The sequence below is a fragment of the Tachyglossus aculeatus genome, chromosome 17 (genome assembly GCF_015852505.1).
Source record: "Tachyglossus aculeatus isolate mTacAcu1 chromosome 17, mTacAcu1.pri, whole genome shotgun sequence".
NCBI classification, from domain to species: domain Eukaryota; kingdom Metazoa; phylum Chordata; class Mammalia; order Monotremata; family Tachyglossidae; genus Tachyglossus; species Tachyglossus aculeatus.
In genome coordinates, this window is record NC_052082.1 from 54971646 (window position 1) to 54981237 (window position 9592).

Below are 9592 nucleotides of genomic sequence, written 5' to 3' on the forward strand. Positions count from 1 at the left end.
GAGATTGCCAGACTTCCTGTTTAGTTCCCATTCAGGAGGTTTAAGCCATCCTGGACCACAAAGCGATGAATAAAGATCTGTTCTCTGCACAGACCTTAGCAGCATTGAATAGTAGGCATTAGGATAAGAATAATAATAATTGTGGTATTAGTTAAGTGCTTACTGTGTGCCAGGCACTGTACTAAGCTCTGGGATGGACACAAGCAAATTGGGTTGGACCCAATCCCTCTCCCACCCTGGGGCTCCCAATCTCCATCCCCATTTTCCAGATGAGGTAACTGAGGCCCAGAGAATAATAATAATAATAATAATAGTGGTATTTGGATCTGATGGTCTGATGACTTTAAGCTCCTAATGAGCAGGGATCACTTCAGCCCGCACTCTTCTATTGTGCCAAGCACAGAGTAAAGTGCACAGCACTCAGTGAGCACTCAATAAATACCACTGATTGACTAATGCTAAGTGATGTGATCCAGAGTGGCAAGTAATATAGTGACTAACTCTTGCACGCTCCCAAACACTTAGTACAGTATGCAGTGGGCGCTCAATAAATACCATTGATTGATAGAGTCTTTGGGTCAGGTGGCTTTGTGACTCCCTGCCTGTTCCTACTGCTAGAAAGATGTTCTGAAAATTGAAAATGAATGAAAGATCTAATGGTTAGTGGGAACAAATTAAGCATCCAGTTTAGTAACCTTTGGGATGCTTACAAAAGTCTCCTAAAGCATCACTGTGTACTCAGTAAGTGTTTGTTGATCCTACTACAGTGTTCTGTACCTTGTTGTTGTTGTTGTCTTATGTTGTCGAGTTGTGCCTGACCCATAGCGACGCCATGGACACATCTCTCCCAGAACGCCCCAACTCCACCTGCAATCGTTCGGGTAGCGGATCCACAGAGATTTCTTGGTAAAAATACGGAAGCGGTTTACCACCGCTGCCTTCCGTGCAGTAAACTTGAGTCTCAGCCCTTGATTCTCTCCCTGGCTGCTGCTGCCCAGCACAGGTGAGTTTTGACTTGTAGCAGATTGTCTTCCACTCGCTAGCCACTGCCCAAGCTAGAAATGGAATGGACAGACCTCTGCTTGACTCTCCCTCCCAGTGTCGGGACTGGTAAAGGACTGGAAACTCTCCAGGTGCCACCCTGAGAGGTGGCTCTGTACTTAGAAGGCTCTCAATTAGTATTGTTGTTACTGTGGAGTGTTAGTGTACAAGAATCTGGAGTGTTAGTATACAAGAATCTCCGCTGTCCCCTTAGTAAGCTAAATTCTATGGTATTTTGTTGTTAACTAGCCATCCCAAGAAAGAGTTTCTCCCTTTACAATTACTTTTCTGGGAAATTTTTCTCAGTACAGTTTAAGGGCATCTAGTATCCAGCATAGCTGTGATTATCACACCAAAATGCCCAAAGAGGGAACTTGTAGTAAAACCAGAAGCAGCGTGGCCTAGTGGAAAGAACGTGGGCCTTGGAGTCAGAAGACCTGGGTTCTAATCCCAGCTCTACCACTTGCGTGCTGGGTGACATTGGGCCAGTCACTTCTCTGTGCCTGTTTCCTCAACTGTAAAATGGGGATTAGATACTAGTTCTCCCACTTACTTAGACTGTGAGCCCCACGTGGGACAGGGAGTGTGTCCAACCTGATTAACTTGTTCGTACCCCAGCACTTAGACAAATAAGCCCTTAACAAATGCCATAATAATAATAATCCCAAACAGTTTCCTTTTGGTTGTAATAGAAAAGTCTGTCAAAAGAGAAGCAGCGTGGCTCAGTGGAAAGAGCACGGGCTTGGGAATCGGAGGTCATGGGTTCAAATCCCAGTTCTGCCAATTGTCAACTGTGTGACTTTAGGCAAATCAATTTCTCTGTCCCTCAGGTCCCTCATCTGTAAAATGGGGATTAAGACTGTGAGCCCCACGTGGGACAACCTGATCACCTTGTATCCTCCCCAGCGCTTAGAACAGTGCTTTGCACATAGTAAGCGCTTAACAAATGCTATCATTATTATTATTATTAAAAGCCCTTCAGGGGCAGGGTTCTCTGTCTGTTTATTGTTCTATTGTACTCTCCTAAGCACTTCATACAGTGCTTTGCATGCAGTAAGCACTCAATAAATACAATTGAATGAATGAATGAAAGGGATCAAGTCTTCTACCACTATACTTTCCCAATTACTTTAGTACCGTGCTCCCTCAGCAAATAGGAGGCACTCAGTTAATGCTACTATTACTCATCTCCAAGTTAACGAAGGTTCCACATCTGGAAACCAATTGAAGAAGAATCAGAAGAAAGACAAATGAGTTGGGGGTGGGACAACTAGGGTCAGCAGCAATCAATTCATCGATCAACAGTATGTACTGAGCACCTAGCATGAGCAGAGCACTTTACTGAGCACCTGGGAGAGTACAATAGAGGATCCCTGCACTGGAGAAGTTTACGGGGAGACAGGCCTAAAAATAAATTCCAGGAGGCACTAAATCACAAAATCCCTTTCAAATTATAGTGTGAGATAAGCCTAAATTCATCTGTTGAAGCCCACTTCATCTGCCACAGCAATGGGGCATGTTTTTTAAAATGATTTTAAATGTGTGTGTGATATTTGAATGTTTATATGTACATTGTGTAAGTGCAATCCAGTGTCACATGACCCTGGAATGTGGTAGGATGCTCTTTATCGTATGTGATTATTGGTAAAAGGTCCATCCTTGTGGGTCTGTAATAAATATTGAACCACAAACTTTTGAACTTTTCTGTCCCAAGCAGTCCTAGAAAAAGTTTGGAAGAAGCAGTCTGTCAGTTGATCGTATTTGTTGAGTGCTTATGGTGTGCAGAGCACTGTACTAAGCACTTGGGAGAGTAGAATATAAAAATATAACAGACACATTCCCCATCCACAACAAGTTTACAGTCTAGAGCAGCATGGGTTAATGCAATAGAGTGCGGGTCCTGGAGTCAGAAGGATCTGGGTTCTAATCCCAGTTCCACCACTTACTTGTCTGCTGTGTGACCTAGGACAAGTCACTTAATTTCTCTGTACCTCAGTTACCTCATCAGTAAAATGGGGTATGGACTGTGTCCAACTTGATTAGCTTGTATCTACCCCAGCTGTTAGTACTGTGTCTACAATACATACAATACATAGTACGTGTGTCACAATTACAATAAAAAACTTGGATAAATGGGTGGAAATACCTTATGTCCCAAGGGCCAATATCTACTACTACTACTACTACTACTACTACTACTACTACTACTACTACTACTACTATTTGTTAAGCACTTTCTTTGTGCCAGGCACTGTTCTAAGCGCTGGGGCAGATACAAGATAATTGGGTTGGACACAGTCCCTGTCCCACGTAGGGCTCACGATTCTAATCAGCATGGCTCAGTGGAAAGAGCCGGGGCTTGGGAGTCAGAGGTCGTGGGTTCTAATCCCGGTTCTGCCAATTTTCAGCTGTGTGACTTTGGGGAAGTCACTTCTCTGTGCCTCAGTGACCTCATCTGTAAAATGGGGATTAAGACTGTGAGCCCCACATGGGACAACCTGATCATCTTCTATCCTCCCCAGCGCTTAGATCAGTGCTTTGCACATAGTAAGTGCTTAACAAATGCCATCATTATTATTATTAATCCTCAGAGAAATGGGCGAGTGATTAATCCCAGTAAGTTCAGTTTTATAAGAAATTACTTAAAGGACGTGATCTTACAGGGGGAAACCACACTTCAAACACCATCCGGAAGCCGACCAGTTGAAGATAAACTTCCAAGATTCAAAGTTCAGTCCAATGTGAATATACATCACTTCCTTTGGAGTCAATGGTGTCCATATGCAAATGGTGCTTATCTTAAAGTTGCCATGCCTCTTTCCCCCCCAACTCCCACCCCCTTTTAGAACAGTTACCGAATGGGTTAAGATCTGCTGGGTCTCTTGGCTGGCAGAGTTCAAAGTTCAGCCTCCCCAAACTTGTTTGCCATAGACGATTCTCCAAATAAGCAGGTTATGTGTTAGAGCCCGGTTAGAAAACTCTCCCGCATCTGCCGGTGGTTGGCAAGATGGCAAAATTATTTCTGCAAGTTATGGGCCACTTAGATATGTCCGACCCCACTGCGACATCAGATTTAATACGAACTTGGATCAAACAGACGTTTCCAGATGTGGAAGCTTTGGCCACAGATATCCTGCAGACCTGGATGGACGTGAAGCCAGATAAATTGATTATTCTGGTAAGTGCCATCCTTGAATTTTTTGTGTGGTATTTATTGAGGACTTACTATGTGCAGAGTACTGTACTAAGCGCTCGGGAGAGTACGCTACAACAGAGTCCTTTACAGTCCTTTCTAGACTATAAATTCGTTGTGAGCAGGGAATGTGTCTATTTACTGTTCTGGTGTACTCTCCCAAGTGCTTAGTACAGTGCTCTGCACACAGTAAGCACTCAATAAACTTTCTAGACTGTGAGCCCGTTGTTGGGTAGGGATTGTCTCTGTTGTTGAATTGTACTTTCCAAGCGCTTAGTACAGTGCTCGGTAATCCTCTGTCAAATTTGAGAAGGGAGGGCATTCCAGACCAGAGGCAGGAAGTGGGCGAGGGGTCGGCGATGAGACAGTCGAGATGTGCACTTAGTACAGTGCTTTGCATTCAGTGAGTACACAATAAATATGATTGATTGACTGATTGTCATGCCTAAGCAGACCTCTCACTGTATAGTCTTATTTAATATTCACATAGAAAAGCAGTGTGGCTTATTGATGATGATGATGATGATGGTATTTGTTAAGTGCGTACTATGTGCCAGGCAATGCTTTAAGCCCTAGGGTAGACACAAGAGAAGCAGAGAAGCAGCGTGACTCAGTGGAAAGACACGGGCTTAGGAGTCAGAGGTCCTGGGTTCTAATCCCGGTTCCGCCGCTTGTCAGCTGTGTGACTTTGGGCAAGTCATTTAATTTGTCTGAGCCTCAGTTACCTCATCTGTAAAAATGGGGATTAAGACTATGAGCCCCACGTGGGACAACCTGATCACCTTGTATCCCTCCCAGCACTTAGAACAGTGCTTCGCACATAATTAGCGCTTAACAAATGCCATCATTATTATTATTATTATTATTACAAGATAATCAGATTAGACATAGTCCATGTCCTACATGGGGCTTACGGTATTAATCCCCGTTTTACAGATGAGATAACCGAGACCCAGAGAAGTGAAGTGACTTGGCCAAGTTCACACAGCTGACAAGTGGCAGAGCTGGAATTAAAAGCCATGTCCTGACTCTCGTGCTCTATCCACTAGGCCATTCTGCTTCTCTGGAAAGAGTACAGGCCCAGGAGTCATAGGACCTGGGTTCTAATCCTGATGCCGCCACTTACCAGCTATGTGATCTTGGACAAGCCATGGGACAAGTGGCCACCCTAGCCATAGCAGGGTTCAAGGTTAGAAACTCCACTGAGCTCCAATAAGGCTCCCAAGAATTCCTCAGAGGATCATGATGCCATGTAAACAGTAGAGGGAAGCAGAGCCCTGCAACAAGCACAGCACTTTGCTGTTGTAACTTCTGTCCTTTGAGCATTCATGTATATTTTATGGTACTTCTTAAGTGCTTACTATGTTCCAGGCACTGTACTAAGCGCTGGGGTAGACACAAGCTAATCAGGTTGGACACGGTCCCCGTCCCACATGGGGCTCACAGTCTTGAGAAGCATGGTGGCTCAGTGGAAAGAGCACGGGCTTGGGAGTCAGAGGTCATGGGTTCCAATCCCCGCTCTGCCACTTGTCAGTTCTGTGACTTTGGGCAAGTCACTTAACTTCTCTGGGCCTCAGTTTCCTCATCTGGAAAATGGGGATGAAGAATGTGAGCCCCACGTGGAACAACCTGATCACCTTGTATCCCCCACAGCACTTAGAACAGTGCTTTGCACATAGTAAGCACTTAACAAATACCATCATTATTATTATTATTAATCCCCATTTTTTAGATGAAGTAACTGAGGCACTGAGAAGTGAAATGACTCACCCAATGTCACACAGCAGACTGTGAGCCCACTGTTGGGTAGGGACCGCCTCTATATGTTGCCAACTTGTACTTCCCAAGCGCTTAGTACAGTGCTCTGCACACAGTAAGCGCTCAATAAATACGATTGAATGAATGAAAAGGGTGGAGCTGGGATTAGAACCCAGATCCTTATGACTCCCAGGCCCGGGCTCTATCCAGTAGGCCATGCTACTTCTAAACTAATCGTATTTATTGATCACTTACTGTGTAAACAGCACTGTACTAAGGCGCTTGGGAGAGTACAATATAACAGCATGTTCCCTGCCCACAACAAGCTGATAGTCTAGAAGGAGAAACAGACATTAATATGAATAAATAAATAACAGATATGGACATAACATTTGTGGGACCAAGGGAGGGGTGAATAAAGGGATTAAATCCAAGTGCAAGGGTGACGCAGAAGGGAGTGGGAGAAGAGGAAATGAGGCCTTAATTAGTGAAGGCCTATTAGAGGAGATGGGCCTTCAATAAGACTTTGAAGGTTGGAACTGTTGGGATGTCCTGGGAGACTGTTCCTAGAGGAGAAGGAAAAAGAGAAGCAGTGTGGCTCAGTGCATAGAGCACGGGCCTGGAAGTCAGAAAGACCTGGGTTCTAATTCCAGCTCCTCCACTTGTCTGCTGTGTGACCGAGGGCAAGTCACTTCACTTCTCTGGATCTCAGTTACCTCTTCTATAAAACGGGAATTAAGACCATGAGCCGCATGAGGGCTAAGGGCTGTGTCCAACCTGATTTGCTTGTATCTCCCCCAGCACTTAGTACAGTGCCTGACACATAGTAAGCGCTTAACAGATGCCACAATTATTATAAGGCGGGAAAGAGGGTGAAAGGAGAGATTTAAGGGTGCGTCTTCCACTCTCAAAAATTGTTCCCACCCCACCCTCATGCCGACCCTGGGATAATAATAATAATGATGGCATTTGTTAAGCGCTATGTGCCAAGCACTGTTCTAAACGCTGGGGGAGGATACAAGGTGATCAAGTTGTTCCACGGGGGGCTCACGGTCTTAATCCCCATTTTACAGATGAGGTAGCTGAGGCCCGAGAAGTTAAGTGACTTGCCCAAAGTCACACAACTAAGTGGCAGAACAGGGATTAGAACCCATGGCCTCTGGCTCCCAAGCCCGTGCTCTTTCCACTGAGCCATGCTGGATCATTGCCTGGACACCAGGGAGGCTTCAACTGGCACCCCCAGGGCATTAAGCCCCTCACTCCCACCCATCTCCTCCCCTCCCATTCCCTTCACGGCCTCCTTCTAATACAAATAATTGTGGTATTTGTTAGGCACCTAATATAATAATAATAATAATTGTGGTATTAGTTAAGCATGTACTGTGTGCCAGGGACCATTCTAGGAGCTGGGGTAGATACAGAATAATTGGGTTAGACACAGTCCCTGCCCTACATAGAGCACACAATCTTAATCCCCATTTTACAGATAAGGGACTGAGGCACAGAGAAGTGAAGAGACCTACCCAAGGTCACACAGCAGACAAGTGGCAGAGCCGGGATTAGAACCCAAGTTCTTCTGACTCCCAGGCCCGTACTCTATCCACCAGGCCTTATGTTGCTTCTCATACTATGAGGATGATGATGATGGCATTTACTAAGCACTTACTATGTGCAAAGCACTGTGCGCCAAGCACTGTGGTAAGCACCGACAGGAGTGCGGCCTGATGAAATAATAATAATAATAGTAATAATAAAATTGGAATTTGTTAAGTAGTTACTGGGTACTAAGCACTGGACTAAGTGCTGGGATACAAACAAGACAACTAGATTGGAAACAGTCCCTGTCCCACATGGGGCTCACAGCCTAGGTAGGAAAGAGAACAAAGAGAGACAGCATGGTGTAGTGGATAGAGCACGGGCCTTGGGAGTCAAAGATCATGGGTTCTAATCCCGGCTCCGCCACTTGTCTGCTGTGTGACCTTCACTTCATTCTCTGTGCCTCTATTACCTCCTCTGTAAAACAGGACTAAGACTGTGAGCTCCATTTGGGTCAGAGACTGTGTCCAATCCTACATGCTTGTATCCACCCCAGCGCTTAGTAAGTGCCTAACAAATACCACAACTATTATTTTTATTAACAAATATTGAGTCCCCATTTTACAGATGAGGAAGCTGAGGCCCAGAGAAGCTAAGTGCATAACTCAGGTTCACACAGCAGGCAAGTGGCAGAGTCAAAATTAGAATCCAGGTCTTCTGGCTCCCAGGCCTGGGCTCTCTCCTCTAGGCCTCACAACTTCCCTACAGCAGGGCTGGCATAACTTCCATTATTGCTAGTGTGGCAACCCTCGCCAGTCCTCCCTAGGCTCGGGGGTCCCCAGAGGACAGCCTGAGGGTCAAACAGTACCGGTCACCCCATAAGCGAGACCGTTACAAGAAATGCAATTTTAACTTCCTCTCCTCAGCCCTTTGCCCTGTGGCTAAAGTCCAGGTCCTCGCCGTTTCGGGCACCAGTGTTCTGTTCTCTGATCTGTGACTATTTTCCGGACTTTCACAGTGCAGAGAGCTCATCTCAGGAACATCCCGTCCATCGGTTTTGTTAACACAGTGTGGATGGTTGCTTTTTTCTGATGAGGTTTCTGTGGTCCGGGATGAAATACTAGGCATTATATTGAAAAGCTCCAAGTTAAGCTAAAAAAAGGGCTCCCGTTTGTCCCCTGTTCTGGAGTGGGATTTCACGTTGGCTTCCAAAACGGGACTGACTAGGACAGGGTTTATGACAGGGTGAGGAGAGGAACCAAATTACCATGTAGGCTTGCCAGAACCAAGTCAAGGATCGCTTTCAACTCTGGGCCTCTGAAATGAGAGAAAAAAAAGAGACATCCTTGGAATTAACTGGGGGCAAAGAAGTAGTGTCAGGGAGGGTCTCAGGAACCAGATTAACAACTGGATTTAGAGTGAATAAAGAAACATTTCATCATTAATAATAATAGTATTTGTTAAGCACTCACTATGTGCCAGGCACTGTACTGAGTGCTTGGGTGGTTACAAGTAAATCAGGTTGGACACAGTCCCTGTCCCACGTGGGGCTCACAGTCTCAAACCCTATTTTACAGATGAGGTAACTGAGGCCCAGAGAAGTAAAGTGACTTACCTAAGGTCATACAGCAGACAAGTGGGGGAGTCAAGATTAGAACTCAAGACCTCCTGACTCCCAGGCCCATCTTCTATCCACTACGCCATCAGTATTACCTTTCAGAAGCTTTATGAAAGAATGCCCCCAGATAAGACCGTAAGGAATGTCCATCTGAATTAGAGCCATGGTCCATCCAACTTGATATTCTAGTTCAGGGACAACAAGATAGCGAAAGAAACAGTGTAGTGGATCAATGGACATCAACTCTCCACTTGAATAATTTCCATTTATGCAATTCATTTAACACTTCTTACATCTTCTAAATCTCCTGACCTCATTCCTCTACATCCCCAATAATAATAATAGCAACTGTGCCATTTTTTTAATGATATTTGTTAACCACTTCCTATGTGCCAGGGTCTGTACTGAAAGCCGGGGTAGAGACAAGCTAATCAGTTTGGACAGAG

The 9592-nt window shown here is 45.1% G+C and overlaps 1 non-coding gene across 1 annotated transcript; it reads right to left on the reverse strand.

Annotated features, from left to right (window-relative positions):
* Positions 1-1013: 1013 nt before the first annotated feature.
* Positions 1014-1151, reverse strand: LOC119939774. The gene has a single exon (XR_005454737.1). It is a non-coding gene; the product is annotated as a small nucleolar RNA SNORA7 (small nucleolar RNA).
* Positions 1152-9592: the final 8441 nt, after the last annotated feature.